Source organism: Notamacropus eugenii, chromosome 4, assembly GCF_028372415.1.
Source record: "Notamacropus eugenii isolate mMacEug1 chromosome 4, mMacEug1.pri_v2, whole genome shotgun sequence".
Taxonomy (NCBI): Eukaryota; Metazoa; Chordata; class Mammalia; order Diprotodontia; family Macropodidae; genus Notamacropus; species Notamacropus eugenii.
This window is the reverse complement of record NC_092875.1, coordinates 62,367,000-62,393,506: the sequence shown is the minus strand read 5'-3', so window position 1 is coordinate 62,393,506 and position 26,507 is coordinate 62,367,000. Positions and strand designations below refer to the sequence as shown.

Sequence of the window (26,507 nt, the reverse complement as noted above, 5' to 3'; positions counted from 1 at the left end):
TAAAGCCATCGCCTGCACTTTCAGCCTGGGGGGACACAGGGTCACATACACACACAAGCCAGTCACATACACCTTCCGACCAGCATTTATCAAGCACCCACTGTATTCTAGGCACCATGCTAGGTACTGGGGACACAAGGACAAAGATGAAAGCCATTGCCTTCAGGGACCTTCCATTCAGAACAACACAGATACTGCTAAATAATGTGAGGAGCAAGAGAGTAAGAACTGGAGAGGTACAGACTGGTTTCACAGAGGAGGCGGCACCTGGGCTGAGTCTTGAAAGATTTCCAAAGATGGAGAAGAGGCAGGAGGGCATCCTAAGGTGCCTGAAAGGGAATACCTAAGGCTGCAAAGACAGGTGAAAGCTGGGTCATGGAGGACCTTGAATGCCAGTGTGAAGAATGTGTATTTGGATCCCAGAGGCAACCGGGAGCCATTGAAGAATTCTGATCAGGGCAAGGAGAGTCAGAGGTGTATCTTAGGAACATGACTTCAGTAACTCTGCAGAGGATGCCCTGGGAAAGAACAGAGACAGCCCTAGTGGGAAGAGAAGAGGGCCTGAAGGAGGGTTGTAGCTTCCCGGGGGCAAATCTTGTCTACTCTGCATTGAGAGCTGTTCCATAACCTCCTTTCTCTACTCACAAGGCCACCACCATAATTTAGGCCCTAAACACCTCCCACCTGGACTGGAGCGGCAGTCCCGATTTGGTCTGACTTAAGTGTCTCCCCTCTCTGATCCATCAGGATCAGTCTTGGGGAACTGGACTGGGAACAAATGTTGCGTCCCTGTGAGAACTGACGAGCTACAATCCTGGGGCCAGATGTTTGGGGGAAGAAAAAAGGGGAGAATTTAGGCCAGATGTTTGGTGATGCTCAAACCAAATGCTAAAGTCCCAGATGTTCAAGGGCTCTTGAGCCAAACGTTTGGCTCCCCTCTGTCCAAATGTTTGAGGTGCCATGAAGCCAGATGTGCGGTCCTCTTTGACCATTTGTTAATCAAACATATCTTCTGCTCTCAGCACCTGGGATGGGGTGGGGAAGAGAAGAGAAAGTCCTTAATGCCAGAGAGGGAGGAGGTTGCCTCAGTGGAATAAACCAGGTACACCAGGATTCAGACCTGTTAGACTGGATCACATTCCTGGCCTAGACAGGGACAAGGGATAATACTGGGTGGGGAGAAAGGTGACAGGGAAAAGCCTGGGGGAAAGCGTGGCTTCATAGGACAAACCCTGAAGTTGGATCTACTGGATGAGGCATCCACTCTCTGCGTCTGTTCCCTCCTTGGAGATGACAACACTGAGACCATCCTCCTGACAGGGCAAGGCTAAAGGCCTAAGAGCTTTGTGAAAAGAGAATCCAAAGCCTGGTCAGGGGAGATCCCAGGCATCTACTGACTTGCCAGTCTCCCTCAGGGTTTGGTACAGAAGTGGCTAGTGATGGCCTGGGCACAGACCACCTCCCAGCTGTCTGACTGTGTGCAGTCAAGACCTCAGGGGTGGCCCCACTGCCCCAGGGAGCATCCACAAGGAAGGCTGAGAGCCAAGACCATGGACTCCACCAGACTGCTGATGCCTTGGCAGGGTCCAGAAACTGAGAGTCAAGACTTTGCTGGGGTGCAGCTGAACGTGGGTATGTCTTAGACTAAAGCTGCCCAGAAGTTTTCTGGAAAAACTGAAAGAAGCCTATCTGGTCAGGAAATCATGTTACCAAGGCTGAGAACATGATACGGCCTCCGTAAAAACTCTGCTAGAAGTCTGCTTACAAATGCACACGATTAGCTGGCAAAGTGCGTAGAAAGCTGGATGTGGAGTCGGTAAGATGTGAGTTCAAAGCCTACCTCAGATACTTACTATGGCTGTGATATTGGGCGGGTCATTTAAGCTTTCTGGCCTCAGTTTCCTCATCTGTAAAACGGGAGTAAAAAGAATGCCTACATAGCTGCAGGGTTGCTGTAAAGTTCTAATGAGATGACATATGCAAAATGCTTTTCAAAACCTAAGACATTACAGAAACACTGGCTTTGTTATTACTAAAGTCAGAGGTAGAGTTCATGCATTGCACATCTGGGATCCCAAGTTGAATTTCTGGTATCTCCAAATGGTTTTTCAGGCAACCATGGGGAATGGTGGATAGAACGTTGGCCTTGAAGTCAGGAAGACATGAGTTTAAATGCTGCCTCAGACAACTGCTAGCAGTGTGACGCCCTGGACTAGTTAATCAACCTTTGCCAGACTCAGTTTCCTCATCTGTAAGATGAAGAAAGTGGCTTTGAAAGCACTTTCTTTCTGTAAGAACATATACACATACATACACTAACCTAATTCAGAAGAAGGATTCGGGGCACCCTGGCAAGTGGAGATGGAGACATGAGAGTTTCATTTTTCCCTTCTGCCCAGCTACAGATTACAGAAGATCCAAAGGGATGATACATGTGCAATGCTTTGCAAACCTTAACGTGCTATATAAATGGTAGCAATCGTTGTTATAATAACAAAAACTATTCTTACTATTATTAGAGGAAGATCATTGAACACCAGAGCTGAAACTAGGAATTCTCACACCTGGAACACAGAGGATGGCCCCACCTGCAGGTGTAGTCACGGGGGTGGGGGGTAGGGTTCTATCTTTCCCTTAAGTCCCAAGAGTTCAGCACTTATCACTGTTGGAAGTACAGGGAAAGTTAGAACTGGAAGTATACTGGTAAATATTTAACAACCAGGTCTTCCCCCCAAAAAATGTATATGACACACTTTAAAGTTTAAGGTGCAATATTAACATTTTCTCCATCACTTCTCTTAAGTCTAGACAATCAGCTAAATAACAAATCAAGCTCCGATTTATAGCATTTGCAGATTTCTGAGGTATAAACGCTCACACTGAAAATTTAACAAGAGGCTCTCCGGCAAACTCCTGAGTACATCCCAGGAGAGGGGTGTCATGGTGACAAGATCCTGAAGCCGGCGGCCAGGCTGGCTGAACAACGTGTAGGTGGAGAGGCCGGTGCTTTGTGACAGCTGGTTACAGCCTGGTTGAACATTTCAACATCACCTACCCCTTTGTTTGATCAGGTTTTGTATTTTGTGAATCACACTTTCTTACAGAAGCACAGTTATACTTAAAAGTTGTGTTCCCAACTGTGGACTTTATATCCAAAAAGATGTGACCAATAACCAAATTGCCTAATCCATAATAATTTAAAATAATGATATCACTCTTCCAATCCTACCTAAATAGGCATAAATTTACTGTGGATATTGATTATCACTAAGCTTCTATTAGGTCTGTTTCCTCACCTCTAAAATGAAAAAAAAATAGATTATGTGGTCTTCAAGGTATGCCCCACGTCCTAGCTCTGAAATTATATTCTGAAATATGTTCTAGCTCAAACATTCTGTGTTCTATCTTCTAAGGTCCCTTCTAATATTCTCTGTTCTGTTATAAGGTCACTCCTCTTTTTTTTTTCCTTCTCTCCTCTGTTCGGACAAGTCCTCCATCAATGTTTCCAGACCCAAATTTTCCCCTGACCTGCAGATTCACATTCCCAAGTACCCCGAGGAGGACATTTCTACCTTCAACTCAAATCCAAACTAAATGTCCCAAAACAAACTCACTTTCTGCACCACAGCCCAGCTTGGGCACTTACTCTATGTAGGATTTGGAAAGTCGATCACTTTACTCTAGGGAATCCAGCTTCCTCTGCTGAAAACCAGGGGGCTGGATGGGGTGGTCCCTTTTGGCTCCAAATCGAGGATCTATAGTCCTGCCTCCTCCAGATTTCCATGTTTGGTTCAGGGAATCACCGCCTTCGCTATCCTCCCTAGTCTCAGCCAACAATAAAGAACCAAAGAATGAGCTAGGTTGAAGAGATTTTAGCATATAAAACAAAGAATATCAGCCTTAGAACACAGAACAGAGCAAATAAAACTTTAGAATCTAGCAGACATCTTAAAATATGGAATTTTAGAGCTGGGAGGGCCCTTAGAACATTGAATGTCAGAGCTGGGAGGGTCCTCAGAACACAGAATGTCAGAGCTGAGAGGGTCCTCAGAACATAGAATGTCAGAGCTGGGAGGGCCCTTAGAACCCAGAATGTCAGAGCTGGGAGGGCCCTTAGAACCCAGAATGTCAGAGCTGGGAGGGTCCTCACAACACAGAATGTCAGAGCTGAGAGGGCCCTTAGAACCCAGAATGTCAGAGCTGGGAGGGCCCTTAGAACCCAGAATGTCAGAGCTGGGAGGGTCCTCACAACACAGAATGTCAGAGCTGAGAGGGCCCTTAGAACTCAGAATGTCAGAGCTGGGAGGGTCCTTAGAACCCAGCCTACATTTCTAGACTCATTCCACACTACTCCCCTTGCAGCACTCTGTTCTAGCCAAACTGGTCTGGGGCAGGCCACCCTCCACACAGGATAGTCTACCTCTATCTAGCCTCTTCAAGTCTCTCTCTTAGGATCTCTAGCTCCCTTCAAAGCTCCACATAGGTGCCTCATTAGACCTCCTGAGGTTCCTCTGAGCCCCACCCCACTCCCCAAGAAATCACACGGTATTTATTTATAGCTCTGTGTGCACTCTTTTCCTTGATAGAGGGTCAGCTTACCGAGGGCAAGACTCACCTTTGTCTTCTGTATCCCCAGCACCTAGCCCAGCACCTGGTCTCTGCTCAGTGTTTAAAGGACATTTGGTGTGAGCTGCTGGGAAAGGAAACCTCCTCTCTGAGAGCCAGCAGGGTCTTATCTAGAACAAAGACTCGCAGACCAGCCTCATTTCCTCATGAGACAGACAGGGTTATCAGGACCATAGATCAGAGGATCTGCTGTAGATATTTTTACCCAGATTTCAGAAAACCATTTGACAAAGTCCCTCAGTTTGCTTGTGAAGATAGGAAGGTAGATTTGAAACTGGTCAAGCAACTCAGAGGTTCCCAGAAGAAAGAACCTGGGAAAGAGCACGTGGAGGACATATGTGGGTGGGGGAGAAGGTCATGAAAAAGGAGGTGGAGATCTGGGTTCCATTTCAAGGTCAGTATGACATTGGGCAAGTGACATCCCTTCTTGGGCTTGTTCACATTGCTATGAAATGAGGATGGACCAGGTGATCTCCAAGATACCTCACAGCTCCGACATCTTGTGCTTTAAGGTCCCTCCCAGCCCTGATATTCTGGGTCCTAAGGGCTCTCCCAGCTCTGATATTCTGTGTTCTAAGCATACACACACACACCCCTAGTCCTGACATTCTGGGTACTAAGGGCCTCCCTAGCTCTGCCATTCCTAGTTCTAAAGACCTTCTCAGCTCTGACACTCTGTGTTCTAGAGTCCCTCCCAGCTCTAACATTCTGAGTTCTAAGGGCTCCTGACTATGACATTCTATATTCTCAACTCCCTCTCAGTTCTGACATTCTCTCTTTCCAAGTTTCTTCCAGTTCTGATATTCTAAGTCCTCCAGATTCTAAGGTCTCCCTAAGCTCTGACCTATGTCCTGTGTTCTCAAGGCTACAAAGCCTGGAAGGCTTCAAGGAAGAGAGGGTATTCCAGATTTTAGGGTCAAAGTGTAGAAGCCCATCACCCCTGAGTGGGTATACAAATGGCTCTGGGGGAAATCTCTAATGGGGCCTTTGGGACAGCCTCAGGCACAGGTCCCCTTAATTATTTCATTTCCCTCATTGCTGGCACTTTCATAAATCATTCAGGCCTCTTTTTGATCTGGGCTAATGAGGTTTCTCGAGCTAGGGTTTCAATAGGTGTGAAGAGAGCTCATCAGCTAATTAAAAAAATAAAGCAGAGGCTGAGGTGGGGTGAAGGAGAGAGAGAAAAAAACAGGTGTTGGAACAGGAAGGCACTGGTGATACAAACAAAGTGGTAAGGGGATCCCTGCCTGCTTTCACACCTCCACTTGTCTCTAGCTGAATTATTCATGAGACCCCAGGAGGAAGCCAGAAGTCAGTCCCATTGTAGAGATGAGGAAACTGGGTCCCATGGCAATTAGGGGGTCTGTCAGCTGTTCAACTGAGAACCTGAACCATTCAGAGCTAGAAGGGACTTTAAGAAGGTACTGAATTATCTCCTCCTTCCCTGGGCAGGAACTGCCTCTGTGGTATCTATCCCATCTCCATGGGGGCCGTGCATATTCACAGATTTAGAGGCTTTGAGCCCAGACCCCAGATTTTACAGATGAGGAAATGAAGACACAGAGAGTTATAGTAATTTGCTTAGCTCATACAGCTAGTAAGGGTCTGAGGTGGGATCTGAACTCAACTCTTACTAACTCCAACTCCAAGACTCTATCTCCTATGCCATACCTTAATTCAGTTCAGCAAATAGTAGAGCACCTGCCCTGGACATCCAAGGTACTACACTCTGTGCTGAGATATAAACACTTGTGGAACAGTATAAAAAACACTGGCTCCTGAGTCATGGGACTTGAGTTCAAATCCTCCTTTTGAGATTTACTACTTGTATGATCCTCAGCAAATGACTTCATCTGTTTGGGCCCCAGTTTTCTTATAAAATAAAAGGGTTGGACTAGATTCAGCTCTAGAGGTATGAGGCAAGAGGACCTGAGTTCAAATCCAGCCTCAGAGACGTACTCCTTGAGTGAGCCTGGGCAAGGGATTTAACCTCTGTCTGTCTGAGTTTCCTCATCTGTACCTTACAAGGTTCTTTTGAAATGAGAAGTTTGTAAAGTACTTTGTTGACAATAAAGCATTATGAAAATGCTACTTATTTTATATTATGAGCATCACCTACGTATGCAAAAACCACACAGTCTCTGCCTCCTAGGATTTTACAGTCTAGCAGGGATGGGGGAAGGAGCCCAAATAACGTGATATAAAGAGCGGTGGGATGGGTGCAGGAGGACTAAGGAGGGGGCAGGGGAGGCAGCTTGGAGGAAGAGATGGCACCTGACCTGGGTCTTGAAGGAAGAGGAGGATTTCTGCTGGAGCAGACAAGGGGCATATCTGGAGATCAGGAGAGGGGGTAGCCTGTGTCAACGAACAGAGGCAGGAGTCAGCAAGATGACAGCACAGAAGGGTTAGTCTGAGACAATCAGAAACAGAGACCCAGGCAGTTGAAATAACTTGCCCCAGGTCACAGTCAGTAAGTGGAAGCTGGGTGGCACTGAATGGGGAGTCAGGAAGACCTGAGTTCAAATCCAACCTCACTTATTCACTGCATTACCCTGGGCAAGTCATCTTACTTCTGCCTGCTTCAATTTCTTCATCTATAAAATGGGAGATAATAATAACACCTACCTCCCCAGGTTGTTGAGGAGATCAAATAAAATGTGTATATAATATACATCTATATGTATGTATATATATATATATATATATATACGTATATATATATGTATACACACACACATACATATACACACATTCTCTGACATTGTCTATTCTAAGGGCCCTCCCAGCTCTGACATCCTGGGTTCTAAGGGCCCTCCCAGCTCTGACATCCTGTGTTCTAAGGGCCCTCCCAGCTCTGACATCCTGGGTTCTAAGGGCCCTCCCAGCTCTGACATCCTGTGTTCTAAGGGCCCTCCCAGCTCTGACATCCTGGGTTCTAAGGGCCCTCCCAGCTCTGACATCCTGGGTTCTAAGGGCCCTCCCAGCTCTGACATCCTGGGTTCTAAGGGCCCTCCCAGCTCTGACATCCTGGGTTCTAAGGGCCCTCCCAGCTCTGACATCCTGGGTTCTAAGGGCCCTCCCAGCTCTGACATCCTGGGTTCTAAGTGCCCTCCCAGCTCTGACATTCTCTGTTCTAAGGGCCCTCCCAGTTCTGACAGCCAGTCAACATGTCTTGAAGAGCTTACTAAGTGCCCACATTCTATGCCTTAAAATTCCTTCCTGGCTCTGACATCTACATTTCAAGGTCTATCTCGTGCTGATCTCGTTACAGATAATAACAGCTTTCATTTCTCTAGTGCTTAGAAGACTACCAAGGGCTCTCCTTCCAACAGTTCTGGGAGGGAGGTGGTATGAACATGACCATCACCATTTTACAAGTGAGGAGGGGCCTTGTTCAGGTGCCCTGCCCGCCTCTCCAAGGGGGGAGGGCCGTCAAAGATCACTTAATCCAAAAGATCCTGCACAGGGCACCCCCACACACACACCCCTCACATCCCTACTCCCCACCCCCTGCACAGGGCACCCCACCCCCTGTGATCCCGTCAGGGTTTGCTCCTTTGCTTAAAGATTTTTTGGAGGGAGGGGGAACTCACTCCCCTGGAGGTCAGCCAGTCCTTCTGGCCAGATGGCTGACAGATCAAGCTCCAAGTGGCCTCTGTGCAGTATCCCCTCACCCCTTCACCCACAGCTCCTTGCTCTGCCCTCTGAGAAGCGTCTGGAGCTAACCAGGGCTCCCACTCTCAGTCCAGCACACACAGTCCAGCCTTGGTCTCCAGTGTGACAGCGGAGGCTCTCAGCCCCGGACACACTGCACAACAGACCCAGGGTCACACGATGACTCTGTGGCCGAGCCTCCTGCTTCTTCCACACTCAGAAAACAGGGTCCCTGAAAGGCGAGGAGGGAGATAACTGTGCCAAAGCCATGGGAAGGGGCCAGCTGGGAAAGCAGGGCCTGCCAGACTGCTCTCCAGCCCGGTTCAACTCTCAGCCCCTCCCAGATCCCCCCTGCCAGGCTGGGATATTCTTCCTGGGAGTGAAGGACTCTCCTTTCTAGAGTCACTTTAAATGATAATAATAATTTTAAAAATTGCTTTTTCCAACTTTCCAGTGGGTGATATTAATGCCATCAGCTATCTCCTGCTGACACAATGGGGTTATGGAGGGCTGGGGGAGACGGGAAATGGCACACGCAGACACTTTCAAAGCTGGCTGGCCCTGGCCAAGCATTGTGGGTAATGCTATGCAAATCAGTGTGCGGAAATACTACTTGGAACACTCAGTGGCTTTCTTCCGCCGCCCCTTTCTATCCTGGGAGTAGGTGGCACTGGGAGAGGGGAAGCCAATCGGACCCGGGGTCCCATAGCTGTGCTGGAAACTGTCCCACTATCATGGTGTGGCAGTAAGAACCACTAGCCCTGGGTTCAAATCCTGACGGCTGCTTCCTACCTGCCTGACTTTTGACAAGATTCTTCCCCTCCTCTGAGCCTCAGTTTCCCCAAATGAGCGGATGGCTTCTAAGGCACTTTCTAGATCTGAATCCTCTGATCTACTGTAGTATTCTGGAAGCCTATGAAATGGCCCTGGTTCAGAGTAACCACATGATAAGGCAAGGCCCTGCTACTTGTTAGCTATGTAACCTTAGGAAAGTCAATTTCCCTGGGCCTCACTTTTCTCATCTATCAAATCAGAGAATTAAACTCAAAGGTCGAGGTCTAAATCTAAGATCCTGGGACCCAGAGGGGGCACTCCAGGACACATTTCTCTAAGCCTGTCTACAAGATGCATGATGGCAAACACAGGCACCTACCCTAAGAGGTATCTCTGACTTCTCCCATTCCCTTTCCCCAGGCAGTTACACTGGAAGATGTGTGAGGTCAGAATTAATACATCCCCCTTTCTCAGATGAGGGAATGAAGACTGAGGGGTAGGAAGGAGCCTGCTGACGATCTCATAGGATCATCTGGACCACTCAGAATGTTCTAAGTCACAGGATCCTGGAGCATTTCCTGTGTTTTGAGCAGTTCTGAAGATATAACTTATAGACGCTTGTTGGCTCACCTGGAGATTTCTGGCCCCAAAGTCAATTACCACCACTGAGCCTTTGGCCGAAGGGCCCACGCAATCAGGATATGTCCAGATGGAGGCTTCTCAATTAGTGAGCTCATAATTAGGATGATCACCATGATGGAAGGGGCTTCATTCAGCAGGCACCTCGTCCAACCCGTCCCCAAGCTGTGAGCATATGTACCGAGAGGACATTAGCTGCCACTGACAGGGAACTCAATACCTTCTGAAGTCCATTTCACTTTGGCCAGCTGTAACTCTTAGAAAACATCTTACCCTGGGACAAAATCTGCCTCTCTGCCGCCCCCTTCCCTCTATGTGCCTCACTTTGCCTTCTGGGGCTAAGTAGAACAAAGGTGATCTCTCCTCCCACATGGAAGACCTTCAGCTGCTTGAAGAAAGAGATTGTGTTCCCTGTGAATCTTCTCCTCACCTGGTTTCTTTGATGGCCCTTGGCATGGCTTGGTCTCCTGTCCCCTTCCCACCCTGGACAACCTCCTCTGAGCTCTCCAGCTGGCCAATGGCTCTCCTAAAATACTGTAGCCCAGATGTCACCAGGTGTGACCAGCATGGAGAACAGAGGGGCTGTCAGCTGCTTCATCCTGGACTCCAAAGACCATCTTGGCCTTCCTGCTGCAAGTTCAGACCACTCATCCCAGAGCTCTTTGCTGCTTCTCTATGTCTTGCTTTCTTCCCTAGATCCCCACTTGGATCATTAGCTCTGGCCAGGCCCATCTCCTCCCTGACCCTCACTTTCTGGAACATCCTCTTCCTTTCCTGTCTGACCCTCCAGGCTAGCTCAGGCACCCTCTCTCCTGGAAATCCTTCTCTGGCCAGCCTCATCCTCTAGCCACTAGCCATTTCCCCTCATTCTGATCCAAAAGCCAGGAGCATACAGTGTTTATTTATTTGGTTTTGGGGTCTGTATCTGAGCTTCCATTGCCTGGAGGGGGGTTCCCAGTGTAGAAATCCCCTCCATTAATGCAAACCAGCGGCATCGTTTTAGAGTTGTTCAAGGAGACTGTGAATCTCTGACTTAATAGAGGGGAAAATGAAAACAGGCCCCAGGGCCAGGGAACTTGGGTTCAAATCCCATCTTGGACACTTACTAGCTGTGTGGCTATGGCCAAGTCACTTAACCTTCCGAGGCCTCAGTTTCTTCATTGGTAAAATGAAGAGTCTCCTTGCAGATCCATGGTCACAGAGTCAGCAGAGTCAGAACGTGAACCAGGTCTTCCCGATTTGACACTAGCCTCTCTAACCACTAGGACACACTGCCTAATTTTTAATGACATGGTTCCCATTTTTGCAGACACTTGGAAGTTTAATCAAGCCAAGTCAACAAGCATCTATTACATCTTTATTATGTGACAGGCATGGTGCTAAGCTCTGAGGCTACAAATAAAATGAATGAAAGTCTCTGCCCCAAGAGCTTATGTTCTAATAAGGGAAAAGACAAGCCATAAAAGAAAGCTGAAGGCAGGGAGAGAGGGCAGGGTGGACTTCTGGAGAGATGCCTGAAGAGTTAGGAATGAAGGGGTGAACAAGGTTAGCCCTTTCTTGAAAAGCGAGGTACTGAAAGGAAGTAACCAATCAGAGAAAGGGGCACAGGGCAAAAGGACCTTCCAAGATGGGAAAGTATACAAAGTGCCTAGGAGATGGGGACGTCAGAATTAATGGCCCCCTTTCACAGATGAGGGAACTGAGGCTCAAAGGTGGGAAAGGGCCCACTGATGATCACATACTGGCTTCCCTATTTTAGGCAAATGATGAGAATAGTCTGCATTTCAGAGAGGCAGGCCAGCCCTGAGCCTCCGAGCACCCCTAGGAAGGAGGAGCTTACTGGCCCCTTTGCACTGGCTGTGAGGAGGCCAAGTCTCTAAGCAGCATAGTGATTCACCCAAGATAATATAGCTTAGGGTCAGAACCAGCTTCTTCTGAGGTCCTGCTCACTTTAAAGTCAACCCCTTCTGTGGGATCCACTCCAACAGGCATCCCTTAAATACTTACTGTGTGAAGAGGCCAGGGCTTGGTGCTAGACGAGAGGCAAAAGACACAGGGTACCATGATCATTGAAATAAAAAAATGCCGAACACAGAATGTCAGGCTGAGAGGGCGCTTAAAACTCAGAATGTCAGAGCTGGGAGTGAGATATATGTAGATGAACAGGAGATAAGAACATACTAGAACTTGTTAAAGGGTCTAGGGATCTCTAAGGTAGAAGCAGTCATGCCTGGAGCAGAGAGGGAAGGGCAGAGCCATGAACACTCTCTCTCTTCATGCATCTGAAGGGCTGTCACTTGGAAAAGGCAAGGGGCCTGTTCTGCCTGGCCTCACAGGGCAGAAATCAGAGCAATGAACACAAGTTACTGAGAGGCAGATGTGGGGATGAGGCCCCAGTACTGATAACTCTACTAACACTTCCCATGTATTGGTCTCATCAGCCCTACTAGACAGGGAGCTCCCAGAGGGCTAGGACTATGTCTCATTTCAGCAAAAGCTCTGGCCTGGCCAATGTGGGAATCTGTTTCGTTTGAGGCTACATGCTGGTAATAGGGATTTTTGTTTTTCTTGCTTTCTAAGGAGCAAAGGGGAAGGTGGAAAAGACTATGGACCTGAAAACAAAATAAATTTGTATTTAAAAAATAAAATAAAGCTCCAGCCTTGGGAGCAGCAGAGACCTGGGATCCAGCGCTGACTCTGGCCCCTCTTAGCTAAGTGACCATGGGGCCTCTCTGAGCCTCAGTGTCCTTATCTATCAAATGGGTAGTAAAATCAGTGACACCTGCTTGGCAGGGCTAATATGAGGCTGAAATGAGTTGCCATGTATCAAGTCCATGTGACCCTTAAAGCAGCTGTCAATGTGCTTGAGAATGATTTGCTGAACTGAGTGAAAGGTGAGTGATTACAGCTGTTATTATCACATACAGCGATCTGTACACCTGAAATTGCTATGCAAACAGGAGCTAGTATGATGTCACTTTTGACTCAACCTGTAACAGGAAGCTCCCAGTACAGAAACTGTGTCTACTAATGCAGATTAGCGTCTACTCTCTTAGCCTAAGGGCAGCTGTGTAGCCTGGAGTCAGGAGGACCCAAGTTCAAATCCAGCCTCAGACACTTACTAGCTGTGTGACCCTGGGCAATTCACTTCACCTAGTTTACCTCGGTTTCCTCATCTGTAAAATGAGTTGGAGAAGGAAATGGCAAACCACTCCAGTATCTTTGCCAAGAAAACCCCAAAGAGGGTCACAAAGAGTCACATACGACTGAAACAAATGAACAAGTTAGCCTGGTCTTAAAGAACTGCTGAGAAGTTCCATGACTTGCCCAAGGTCACATAGCCAATATATTTCAGAAGCAGGACTTCATTTCAGATCTTGCTGTCTCCAAAGCCAGCTGGCAGTTCATTACTCCATGATGTCTCTCATTACTGTTACAACTATGATTTTATTTTATATTATATATTATTATAATTATGAATAGTATTATTATCTTCTCATTTTCCACTAGAGCCCAGGACCATGCCTAGCACATATCTGCCACTTAATAAATACCCATTGAACTGAATTGAGAGAGGCAGGATGGCAGAGTGGGTAGAACACTAGACTTGGAGCCAGGAAGCCAATGGATCCATTGACTAAGCTGTGTAAACCTGGACAGACCACTGCACCTCTCTAAGACTCAGTCATCTCATTTGTAAAATGGAAGAGATGGTCTCTAAGGGTCCTTGCAGCTCTGAATCTGGAAAGCTAAGAATGGAAAAATACTGAATGAGTGCTTGGTATTTGAAGCGAATGAGCTTTACAAATGTTGGAAACAGATTGCCAACTCACCTCTAGAAAACCAGCTCTGGTCTCAGAGAGTTAAGGCAGGATCTCATAACCCAGTGGGAAAGGAAGCTTCCTTCTGGGGCTCTTGACAGATTAGGTACAATGGAAAGAGTCCTTGCTCAGGAGTTTGGAATCAAAGACCCTGAGTTCAAATGTCAAACCATCTGTGTGACCCTAGAAAAGGTATGTGAACTTTCTGTTCCCCAGTATCTTCATCTATGTGTATGAGCAGGATGTCAGACGATGATCTGCAACAATTCTGCCACCTGGCATCCAATGAGCCACAAGGAAAAGAAATGGAGGTGAGAGACAACATAGACTATGGCAACATAGACTCAGACCCAAGAGTCTGGGTGTCCCGCCCCTGTTGTGCCCTGGCCTTGGGATCCTGGACATATCCCTTCCCACTTGGACACCCCATGTTCTATGGTAGCATCTAGTTCTGACAATCTAAGTCTTATGTCCTAAAGTTCCCTCTATCTCTGATGTTCTAGGATCCAAGGTCCCTTCCACCTTGGACACTCTAGGTTCTGTTCTAAGGTCCCTTCTATAACAGACACTTTAGGTTCAGTCCCAAGCCCCTTCTAATCATGATGCTCTAGGTTCTATGTTCTAAGTGAAGCCCCTTCCAACACAGACACTCTAGGCTCTGTTGTAAAGTCCCTTCTAAACTTGATGCTCTAGGTTCTATGTTCTAGGTAAGGTACCTTCCAACTCAGACACTCTAGACCCTACATCCTAATATCCCATCTAACTCTGACATTCTAGGTTCTGTGTTCTAAGGCCCCATATAATCCTGATGCTCTGAGTTCTATGTTCTAGGTGAAGTCCCTTCTAGCTCAGACACTCTAATCTCTACATCCTAAGGTCCCTTTCAGCTAACTCTCAGATTTTTGTTCTATTATCTCTTTCAGTTGATACTCTCAGTTCGATGTTCTAAGGTGCCTCCTACAACTGGTGCTCTGGGTTCTATTTTTTAGGGTCCCTTCTTGCGGACATTATAGAGCCACTTATTCTACCTTCTAAAGTCTAGGGTCTCTTCTAGCTCTGATGCTCCAGGGTCCGTATTCTAAAGTCTCTTGTAGCTCTAAAAGTCTGAGACTTTTAATTAATATACTTTAGCTTTTTTATAAAAAAAGAAAGAGAGAGAGAGAGAAAGAAAGAAAGAAAGAAAGAAAGAAAGAAAGAAAAAGCATTTGCTGTTCTTCTCCCTTCCCCTACTGTGAGTTATGAAGAATTACTCCCATATAACAGACATGTTGACCTCTGGCATGTGTCTAATTGGAACTCGGTGTTCTTTCCACAGATAACAGAACCCAAGAGCTGAGGAGCTAGTCCAACTCCCCATCTAAGTTTTATAGTCTCCCTGACAGGAAAGTCACCCAGTCCTTTCTTGGAATGTCCAGTGGCAGGGAGCTCACTACCTCCCAAGACAGCCCTTTCAGCGGCAGAGCAATCAATCCCAAATGTTGGAAAGAGCTTCCTTACTTTGAAGTGCACACAATGGCCTTTCAGAGAGTGGACAAGAGGGAGATCCCAGCTCTCTCACAAGGCAAAAGATTTTTAAGCTAATGCTTTCTTCATCCTGGACCTCTTAGGTAAAATGAGGAAGTTGAAATATAAAAGCAGAGAATTAAAAATGTAAAAAAAAAAAGAAAAAAGAAAAAGAAAACTGAATCCAGTGTAATTATGATAACCAAGCTTGACCCCAGAAAAAGAGTTGAAAAAAATGCCCCTTCCTTCCATTTCTGCAAAGGTGAGAAACCCATCCTCAATCCCTGTTGAGGTACTGAGGGACCCTGACTGGAGGCCACAACAGCATTTCCAGGGGGCCCCCAAACCAGCCTTTTCACTTCCTACCCCTTGGCCTCCTCCCTCAGGCCCTCAGGCCCCTAGTCTTGCCTCCCCCTACTCCTCTTCAGCTCCCCTTTGGGTGTCTTCCCTCATTCGGCTGTAAGATTCTGGAGGGCGGGGACAATCTTTTTCCATATTTGTACCCTCTGAACTTCACACAATGCCTGGCACAGAGCAGACTGTAAGTGAATGTGACTGACTGACTGCACCTCCTGTCACACTCAGTAGATGTGCTGCTCAATTGTTCTCTTTTCTGTTCTTTGTTCCAAGAAATGGCTTACTGAGTAGAGGACGAGGGAGAAGAGACTTGGAAAATAATATGAGGCAAAAACAAAAGAGAACAATACATTTTAAAAATTAAAAAGTACATTGTAAAAAGTTTGTGTTATTTTTTAAGTGGGAGGGGCCCACAGGAATCTGACCTGGCAACCTGTGTTCCATATTCTAACGGCTCTCCCAGCTCTGACCTCCTGGGTTCTAAGGGCCCTCCCAGCTCTGACCTCCTGGGTTCTAAGGGCCCTCCCAGCTCTGACATCCTATGCTCTAAGAGCCCTTGCCCCTAAGTTTTCTCCAGGTAAGTGAACCCAGCTATATTAATTAATTGTCTTATAAAGTGATTTCCAGGTCCTTACAATGTTATCCACAATGTCCATGTTATCATTCTCCCCATTTTCCAGATAAGAAAGCTGATGATCCTGGAGGTAGTGAAATGCTTGTGGTCCCACTGCTACAAGTGTTCAAGGTGGGATTCAAACACAGCTTTTCCCAGACTCCAAGTCCAACACCATGCCCTAGACCCTGAGATCTATCCAAATTAAACCCACTTTTTTTTTACCAATCGGACCGTCCTGAGTTATGATGGAATGTGGAAGCATGAGAATTGGCTACTCACCACCGTGGGCAAAGTCATTTCCCTCCTCAGGTGTGGAGGGTTGATGAGGGAAGGGAGAGGCCTTTAGCCTTCTCTCCTCATCCTATGAGGCCCATGGCTAACGCCGTTTGCAGGTGCTTTGCCTTTCTGTCCATCCCCTAACCCTCCATCATCTTCAGTGTCCTCCTGGGGGCCTGGGGAGGTTATCTGTCCTCATCTCCGTTCCTCCTGCCAACACTGCCCAGCACTGGAGTCATCCACAGCAAGCAGCTTTCATCAGCCCCTGCATCCACAGGAGCCCCCAGCTCAGTGCTTGTTAGCACACAGAAGCCTTGGCCAGGCCCGGAGCCCAATCAATATTGCCATTAATGGACCCTCTGGAATTAATGCGCTTTAACCTGCGCCGCCCTGACATATTCCTCTCTGCTCGCCGCGTGGCCACAGGCAGAATGCCAATGTTTGCTTCCTCTGTCTTCACTGTGTAAGAAAAAGACGGTTTGTTCTTGCAGCCACAGGATCTGGGTTCAAATCCTGGTTCTGTCACTTATCTCTGTGGCCTGGGGCAAATGATGCAGCCTCTAGGTACCTCAATTTACCCAACTGTCAAAGGAGGGAATTAGATGGGATAATCTCTAAGACTCCCGCCAGCTCTAGAGCTTATGACCCTAAGTTCCTCCTGCTTCCTCCTTCTGGAGTAAGGCATCTAGATCACTGACTATCAGATCCCAGAGAGTACTGAGAGACCATCCATTCCTAGGGCCCTTAAAACATGGAAGGACAGAGACCTTAGAACAGAGAATGTCAGAGCTGAGAAAAACCTCAAAACCAGAACCAGGAGGGGTCTTAGAACACAGACAGTCAGGACCCTTAGAACAATGTCAGAGCTGGGAGGGCCCTTAGAACACAAGATGTCAGCGCTGGGGTAGAAGGGTCTGCCTTTAGAACAGAGAATGTTGGGCCTGGGAGGGCCCTTAGAACAGAAATATACAAGGAACTTTAGAATACAGAATGTTCATAATGTCCCACCCTCTCATTTTATGAATGAGTAAGGCCAAGAGAATGAAGATAATTTGCCCAAAGTTGAATAGTAAATCACTGAACAGGGTAGGGAGTAGACCCCATATCTCTTGACTCTCCACCTAGTTTTTTGGACAGAGAGGATGCAAATCCCTGGGGTGACCTCTTTAGAACAGGAGTTCTAAGGTCTCCCAGGTAACCTTGGCTGATGGCCCAAAAATCATGGATTTAAATTTGGAAGGGATATTCCAGGGCAGCTAAGTCTCTCAACTGGCAGCTGAGGAAACTGAGGCCAAGAGAAATTAAAATCTCTTACCCAAAATCACATAGGAAGGAGAGTGAAAGAGGCAGCATCTGAACCTACGTCCTACAACATGAACTAGCCCTCTCTCCACCACATCACACCACCTTCTAGGGGCAGGGGATGTCTTTGGCATAATGGAAAATAGTTACCATATAAGACAGAGACATACGTCCCATCTCTTGACCCACCCAGAACAGCAGGCAGGCTGAGGCTGAATGGGGGTAAGTAGCAGAAAGAGTGATGTCCTGGGGAGCAAGGGAACTGAATTCCAATCCTGCTATGTGACTCAGGCCAAGTGTCTTCTCTCTGAGCCCTGGCCTTCCCATCTCTACAATGGGAGGGTGAGGCTCCAGGACCTCTGTTGGGTCTTCTAGCTCTGACAAGGGAAGAAGGTGGCAGATACACAGAGGAAGGAAGTGGACCCGCAGGGCAAATGGAGACATACAGTTGTTTTTAAATGAATGATGGAGAAATTATGTGCTTAAAAGGTTTTGGTTTATTTTCCTTATTTTTTTCAATGGGGATGGGGCAGGAAAGAGAAAAAATAAATTTTTAAAAAAGGATGTCCCCTTTGGATGCCCTAACTAAACCTAGGAGTCTCTTTCAAGGGCCCATGAACAGGATTCAGGGAAGGTAGGATGCACGCACACACACACACACACACACACACACACATATTCACACACACCCATACACATTCCCTCATGCACTTACACACATACATATTCACACACACACCCATACACATACCCACATACCCTCATGTACCTCTACACACACACACACACACACACACACACACACACATACACAAACACACCCTCTTTCCTTCTAGAACATATGCCCATCTGATCACACTCACATCCACATCCACCCATATTTCCCACCCCCTCCCACCTCAATCACACTTCCTTCTACCACCCACCCATCCAAGTCTTCCTGAAGGAGCTCAGGGAGCCAGGCTGGGTGAAAAGCATCATCGGCTATTAATTATTGATTCATACTATTGCTCCAGAATCCATTAGCCAGTGGGATGGGACAAACACCTCTGGGGCACTATCAAGGCCATGGAGACGTTTGCTTTAGTGAGGACAGGGCATAAATGAAGAAAAGAGGGGTGGGCACATGATAGTCAGGTGTCCTGGGGAAGGGAGAAGATGCACCTATGCACAGGAGCTATCAGGGTTTGGGGAGGGGGGACTGAGGCCTTCCCCCAAAGCTGGAATCTTCCCAAATCTTATGCCTGCTCAGCACCTAGGGCAACAAGGCTAATGCCTATGGGTACCAGGAGAGGTCTAGGAGTCCCAGAAATGAACAGGAAACTAGCTTATAGGTCCCACCCCATTTGTGCCAGGCTCTGCTTGGCAGCGGCTGGGGTCTATTCCCTCACCCTTTGGTCTTTGCTGCCTTTTCCACCCCCAGGCTCAAATCAGAATCCCTAACAGGGTTAAGGAAAGAGAGAAGTTCATCTCAGGGTCCTAGGGCCCCCACACCACCAAAATGCAACAGCCCAGTGCATGGTGCCTCATCCCTAATGCCAGTCTGTGAGGACCTGGCCTTCCAACAATCCCTGGAATCATGGACTTTTCAGGGCTGGGAAGACATTAGCAATCATCTGGCCAAACCTCCTTGTTTTACAAATAGGGAAACTGAGGACTCAGATCCAAAGAGTCACCAATCAGAAGGAGCTAAAAAGTCCTTAGTAATTATCTAGTCCAACTCTCTCACTTCACGTCTTGTGGATAGGGAAATGATAACAATAATGACAGTGGCTTTGGGGTTGACAAGGTAATTTCAACATACCGTATAATCTCACTTTAGATTCACAGCAAGCCAGAGGCAGGAGTTATTACTGTCTCCCCACCCCCATCCCATTTTACAGATGAGAAAATGAAGGCAGGGAGAGGTTAAGGAATTTGGGCCCATATATGGTAAGTGTCTAAGATGGGATGTAAATTCAAGGCCTCCTGCCTCCAAAGTCCAGCACTCCATTCACTAATTCACCAACTGGACACAGGAGACTAGAAAGCAGGAAAGAGCTGGAAAAATCAAATGTCTTTAAGGTCAAGCTGGTGGTGAGGAACCCTGGAAGGCAAGACCTGGGCCCACTTCTTTCTTTCCCCATGTGGCTTCACTAAAGGGATGGTGCTTAGAAGAGGCATTAGAGTATGGAAGGTCTGAGCTGGAAGGTACTTTAGAACCCAGAATGTCAGACAAGGAAGGGTCTTAGAACTCAGAATGTCAGAGCTAAAGAGATCTTAGAATCCAGAATGTCGAGCCTTAGAATACTGAATGTCAGCACTGGGAGGGCCCTAAGAACCCAGAGTATCAGAATAAGAGGGATGCTAGAACCAATAATGTCAGAGCTAGAAGATACTTTAGAATTCAGAAAGTCAGACTAAGAGGGATCTTAGAACCCAGAATGTCAGAGCTAAAAGATACCTTAGAACCCAAAATGTCAGACTAAGAGGGATCTTAGAACCCAGAATGCCAGAGCTAGAAGATACCTTAGAACTCAGAATGTCAGAGCTAAGACAATCCTAGAACGCTGAATATCAGTACGAGGAGACTCCTTAGAACGCAAAGTGTCAAAATTGGGAAGGCCCTAAGAACCCAGAACATCAGACTAGGAGGAATCTTAGAACCTAGAATGTCAGAACTAAGAGAGCCTTGGAACATGGAATGTCAGAACTAGGAGGCCTCTTAGAACACAGAGTATCAGGTTGGGAAGGGCCTTTAGAACAGAGAACCTCACTTGCACACCATACTGTGCTTTTTCTCTTAGAAAAAAATGAAAAGGAAGGAACCTTGAACAAATAATAAAAGTCTAGTAACGATAAATATCTATCATTCATGTAACATTTTATGGTTTACAAGAGGGGGATATACCCTGGACCAGTTCACTTAGTGCAGGACTGTCATTTTACAGCTAGGGAAACTGAGGTGAAGAGGGGAAACATTTGGTGTAAAGTCACAGGTTGGGTCAATGAGAGGGCTAAGAGAAGAACCATGGCCCCCTGACATCTCTGCCACCACCCCAGAGAGATGGCACCAAGGGGAGTGAGCAGTAGCCTGGGACCCTGCTCCTCAAACCCATCCATCTGCCCTGCAAGAAACCATGGCTCCCATCTTCTCTGCCTCTGTCTCCCCCCTTGCGGGGTGCTCCCCTCAAGTGACAAGGGCCAGCCGGGGCCCCCATCCTCTCCTTCCCCTCCTCCTCCACCTTTCCCCCTGGCCGCCTCTCTCTGCCTCTGGCTAAACAGAGATCAGAAATGTTAGATCTTTCTTAACATCTCCTGCCAGAGCTGTCAGAGGCCCTCTCTAGAGTCCCCCACGCTCTCTGTTATGTAAACACGGCACACTCGCTGTCAGAGATTAAAAAAAAAGAGAGAGAGGCTCATTTCCACATAAAAGCGGCCTGTGTGCTCGTGGGCCCCGGTGGCATGTCGGGAAGGCTGCAGGTTAAACTTCGCCATAAAGGCAGAGAGCAGTGGGCTCTGCTCCCAGCCCTCCCCATTTGGCTTTTTTTCTAATCTGGTCTAAAGATTGTTTGTCTTTCTGACAATTAAATTCAGGGTGAGGGGAGGAAGGGAGACCTCGACTTGGAAAGAAGAAATGGGGCCTTTGCCACCTCCATCCCTTAGAGATGCCACTCAAGGTTCCTGAGGGCACAGGCATTGAGAAGGGATGAAGAAGCAACTGTCTGACAGGGGCAGCAGGTGAGCCGAGAAAAGAGATGTGGAGGTGCCTGGGTAGGCAAGGGAGAGGTAGGGGAAATGCCCGCCATGTCAACTAGACTCAGAGAACATAGGACGTCAGAGCTAGGAGGGCCCTTAGAACACAAGAGCTGGGAGGGCCGTTAGAACACAGGATGTCAGAGCTGGGAGAGCCCTTAGAACACAGAGTTGGGGAAGCCCTTAGAACATAGAATGTTAGAGCTGGGAGGGTCCTTAGAATACAGAACGTTAGAGCTGGGAGGTTCCTTAGGTCACAGAATGTCAGAGCTCGGAGGGAGCTTAGAATACAGGATGTCAGGGCTGGGAGGCCCTTAGAACCCAGAATGTTAGAGCTGAGAGAGTCCTTAGGACACAGAATGTTAGAACTGGGAGGGAGCTCAGAACAGTGGTATAGTTAAAAGACCCAGATTTAGAATCATAGGACCTAGGGTCAAGGTTACTAATTAGTTTCCTCATTTATAAAATGGATGGGGGAATGGGTGAAATGCCCTCTGAAGTCTCTTCATGCTCTAAATCTGCAGTGGGGAGAGCCCTGAGCCTGGAATCAGGAAGTTGCCTCATACATGTACTAACTGTGTGACCCTAGGCAAGTCACTTAGCCTTGTCTGCCTCAGTTTCCTCGTATAAAATGCAGTTAATAATAGCACCTGCCTCCCAGTGTTGTTGGGAGAATAAAATAAGTTAACATCTGTAAGGTACTTTGCAAATCTTAAAGTCCTACGTCAGTACCAGCTCTTACTGTTGTAGCTACTTCTATATGACCCAAGACAAGTCTCCTGCCCACTCTAGGTTTCATTTTCTTCTACTGTAAAATGAAGGGTTTGGGCTAGGAGATTTCTAAAGTGCTATCTAAGTTCTGAATCCCATCCATGATCCTCTGAACACAAAGCCTCCCTGAGTGTCAGATCTGGGAGGAACTTCATTATTAGTAGAGAATTTATTAATCACGTTACCTGAGCGTCACCTTCTAAGGCACACAAAGCACTTTATTTGGTCCTCATAACAGACCTACTGGGCAGGAAGGGAATTCAAGGATTACAATGCCCATTTTATAGAAAAGGAAACTGAGGGTGACTTACACAGGTGGTGCTGAAACTGGGCCCAAACTCAGGTCTCTCTTGATTCCATGTCCAACACTCTCCACTACACCATGCTGCTTTAGGACACAAGTCAGAACTGTTAGGGCCTTAGAAATGTTGAATGTCAGAGCTGGGAAGGCCCTTTGAATCCAGGATGTCAGAGATGGGGGGGGGGGGCCTTAGAACCCAGGATGTCAGAGCTGGGAGGGCTCTTAGAACCCAGACTGTTAACACTAGGAGGGCCCTTAGGACACAGTGTCAGAGTGGAAAGGGTCTAGAGGTCATTTTTATTTTATAGATGGGGAAACTGAGGAACAGAGGGGAGGCAGCGCTCAAGGTCATGCAGCTGATAGCTAGAGGGAGCCAGCTTGCAGCCCAGGGCTCCTTCCTCCCTAGGCAGGGCTCCTTCTGCTGCCTCTCTGTTCTCGTCTACGTCTCCCAGGTGGCTGTTACACTCAGCCTTTGCCTCCGGTGGAACCTTGGCCCCCGTTCCTTTCTTCCTTCCTTTCTTTTTTCTTCTGTCTCTATCTCTCTCCTGCCCTAGAGCTGAGACAGCTACTTGCCAATCAATCCCACCCACCGCTCAGCCCTGGCTCTCGATGAATTAGAAACAGCAAACTGCTTTGTCTATGAACTTGCCCCAGTCCCTTCAAAAATGTTGTGCCCAGAGCTCATCACGACACTGCACATGCAGTCCATTGGCTGGGACCAAGATCGATGACTTAGAACATAGAACACAGAATTTCCAGGCTGGGAGAGACCTTAGAACACAGAATATCATGCCTGGGAAACACAGATTGTCCAGGCTAGGAGGAACCTTAGATTGAAGAGAAGTTTAGAGATAATTAAATCCAGAGGTTCTCAACCTTTCATACCCTCTGTCAATCTGGAAAATGTGTGACATAAAATTTCATCAGATTACAACAGAAACCAAAGGTGAGGGAAAAGGACGGAATCTTCTTCCCATTCGAGTTCTCAGACGTCCGATGTAGTCTAACCCTTTGATTTGACACATAAGGGTACAGACTGGTCCGTTTCTGTCTCACAATCAGCTCCTGATCCCCATCCCCTTGTCCCCAAATTCCCTAAGCACCTCATGTCGGCTTCCAGCCACCTTTGAATGAACCTAGATACTCGTTTGTGTGACGTTAGGGAAACTTCGCTGATTCAGAGACGGAGTCAGGCCACACACATCTCCTGTCCCCTGGTTTTTACAGAGAGGGAGAAAGGGAGACTCAAGGAGGGGAAGGCTCATTCAGGTTAGTCGGCAGAGCCAAGACTAGCACCCAGCTCTCTTGACCCTCAGATCAGACTCTGTCCATTCTATCAAGAAAATCACTTTCCTGTTCCCTTCTACAGGGTGCAGTGATTTCCACCTGCACAACGGAAACAAGACTGTCTGTGTCCCTGGGCTGCTGGAAGTATTGAATGAGAGTTTCTGAATGAACCCTAAAGACTCTAAGGGCACTGAGGTCCAAACAGGGGGGATATGACCCACCTCACACCCCAAAACACGTCAGAGGCAGAGCCATAGCTAGGATCATGGGATTGAGAACCCTCAGGAAACCTGTGATCTGGAGATTTCTAATATAAGGTATGTGACCTTGGTCTTGTAACCAAGCCCGGTAACTGGATTCCAACAGAACTGGCTTCCTTTGTAATCAGATGTATTAAATCTTATGCATTTAAAAGCCATTCCAAGAAGGCGCCCATCAGCTTCAGCAAACTCACTGCCAAAGGGTCCATGATACAAAAAAATAATGAAAAAATTAAGAACCCCAACCTGGTCCAACCCCCTTAATTTATGGGGCCATAAGAGTTTCAGTTCATACCACACAGGGAGCCAATAGCTTGACTGGGATTAAAACCAGGTCTCCCAACTCCCTGGTCAGGGCCTCAAGCCCACAAAAAAGAAGCAATCCAAATCATACAAACTCCTCTGTCGGCCAAAACTGGATGGCTAAGCCCTCCTCCTCCTCCATCTGCTGCCAGACAGGGGCATGGTGACAGGTGTCTCCCCCCAAAAAGAGCTGGCCTGGGAAGAGCCGAGAGGCAGGAGAGGAGGCACATCAGAACAGGAGGGCAGCAGGGAGCTTTGCCAATCTGATGCAGACAGCATTAACGGGTACACGTTACTGCCATGCTGAGATCTCCCTAGCTTTATCAGGTTGGGCACACGAATCCTTATCTCACCTTGATGCCAGCCACCTTGCTGGCTTTTGGGACTGATAAGAGCTCCCTGGCAGTGCCATCTCCTGTGCCCCCAGCCTAGCCCACCGCCTCCACCTGGGGGCTCCCATGCTGAGCTCAATAATTGGCACACAGGGCACCGAGGGGGGCTGCCAGAGTCTATCAGCTGGGGATCCCCCGTTGGGTCCAAAGATGTGGGATCCAGCAGGGGAGAGGGTCCTCAGGGGTCCTCCTGAAGCGTGGCAGAATTAGCAGGAGGAAGTAGCTGATAGAACACATTGGAGGCCGCTTGGGATGGAAAGGAGGCAGAGATGGGAACTCCTGGCCAGTCCCGGGAGACCTGCCACCCAGCCTGGGGGCTGCTTCTGGGCACCACGCCTGGCTCTCCTGCGTCTACTTGTCTGCTCTGGCTCGGCCACCTGGCTCCTCGGCACCCCAGCTGGATGCCTGCCACCAAGGCAGGGTGGGTAGTGGTTTGGGCAGCACTAAGAGAAGGAAGAAAGAGGGAGGGGCCCAGGGAGATGGTCCTGTGCAGAGGGAAAGCCCCAGCACAGATAATATTTTCATCATGCTTTAAGGTCTGCAAAATGCTTTACACAAATTATTTTATGTGACAAGATCCTGGGGTCTGGCAGTGGCTCCCCTCCTGATTCACTGTGTGCCCTTTATCAACTCACTTCCCTTCACTGGGCACAGCCTCCTCATCTATAAAATGAAGAAACTTCCAACTCTAACATCCTATAGCCCAAGACCCTCCTGGCTCTAAAATTCCTCTCTCTATATCAGGGGTTCTTAACCTGTGAACTTGGATGTGAGAGAAAAAAAATTACATCCTTCCTTTCATTAATCTTTAGTTACCTTTGTAATCCTATGGATTTTATTTTATGCATTTAAAAACATGGTACTGAGTAGGAGTTCTCAGGCTTCCCCAAAATGACTGAGCTATGACAAAACAGATTGAGACCTTGTTCTTTATTCTCATCCAACCCTTCCCTTTACAGCTAAAGAAACTGAGGTCCAGAGAAGGAAGAGGGGGAAGACTTTAGAACCAGGCTCTAACCCTCTATCACCGATAACAAACCTACCTCATTACCCCAGGCCTCAGTTTCCCCATCCAGCAGTTTCAGGTTGACCTCTTAGGGGAGTCAGCCATATTAACTGCATTTTGTCAGCCAAGTTGCTCGAGCCCCACCAAGGACAAATGGTCAACGAGAGCAGAACACGGGCGTTAGAAAAACATGAACATATTATACCCGGCAAACCACCCTGGTGGGCCACACAGCAGCTTTCCCATTTCCTTTGAGTCTGAGATAGAAATCACCCAGGGAGTCAGAGTTTTGCACTCTGCCCTAGCCTGCTCTCGAGGAATGAACTGTTACTGGAATGAGTCGGCATGAGAAACACCGAGGCTAGAGAAAGGGGTCTCGTGAAACAGGCCTGCAGCCAGCCAGGGCATTCCACTATGGGGTGGAATCCAGGAGGTGACCTTGGAGAACAGACAAGAGCAATATTTGTAAGAATAAAAACAAAACTTTAGAGTGCAGGAAGTAAGGAAACTGGGTGTGATACACAAAGGACTTCCCTTGTGGAAACCCCTTCCAATTCAGGATTCAGGATCAATTCTTCCTCATTAATAGTCTTAGAAAGCTGGGGTCAGGGAGGAGAAGGAGGAAGGACTGAAACCTTAAGGTGCCCAAAGGCAGACAGCAGAGAGGCAAGATCTGAATCCAAGGTAAGCCCTCCACCACATTGCCTCTCAATAATTACCATCACCTAACACTTTTTAAAAATGTTTACAAAGCACTTTTCTCACAGCCCCTTCAGGCAGTGTATGCAAAGACTGTCGGCCTCATTTTACAGATGAGTAAACTGAGGTTCAGAGATGGGGGGCGGTAATTTGCCCAAGGTCGGGTGTACAGGAAAAAAAAATAA

General features: G+C 47.6%; 1 protein-coding gene across 1 annotated transcript in view; it reads right to left on the bottom strand.

Moving 5' to 3' along the window:
* EFNA2 (ephrin A2) overlaps window positions 1-26,507 on the bottom strand; it is an 88,818-nt gene that overhangs the window by 13,716 nt on the left and 48,595 nt on the right. The gene's annotated exons all lie outside the window — the stretch shown is intronic.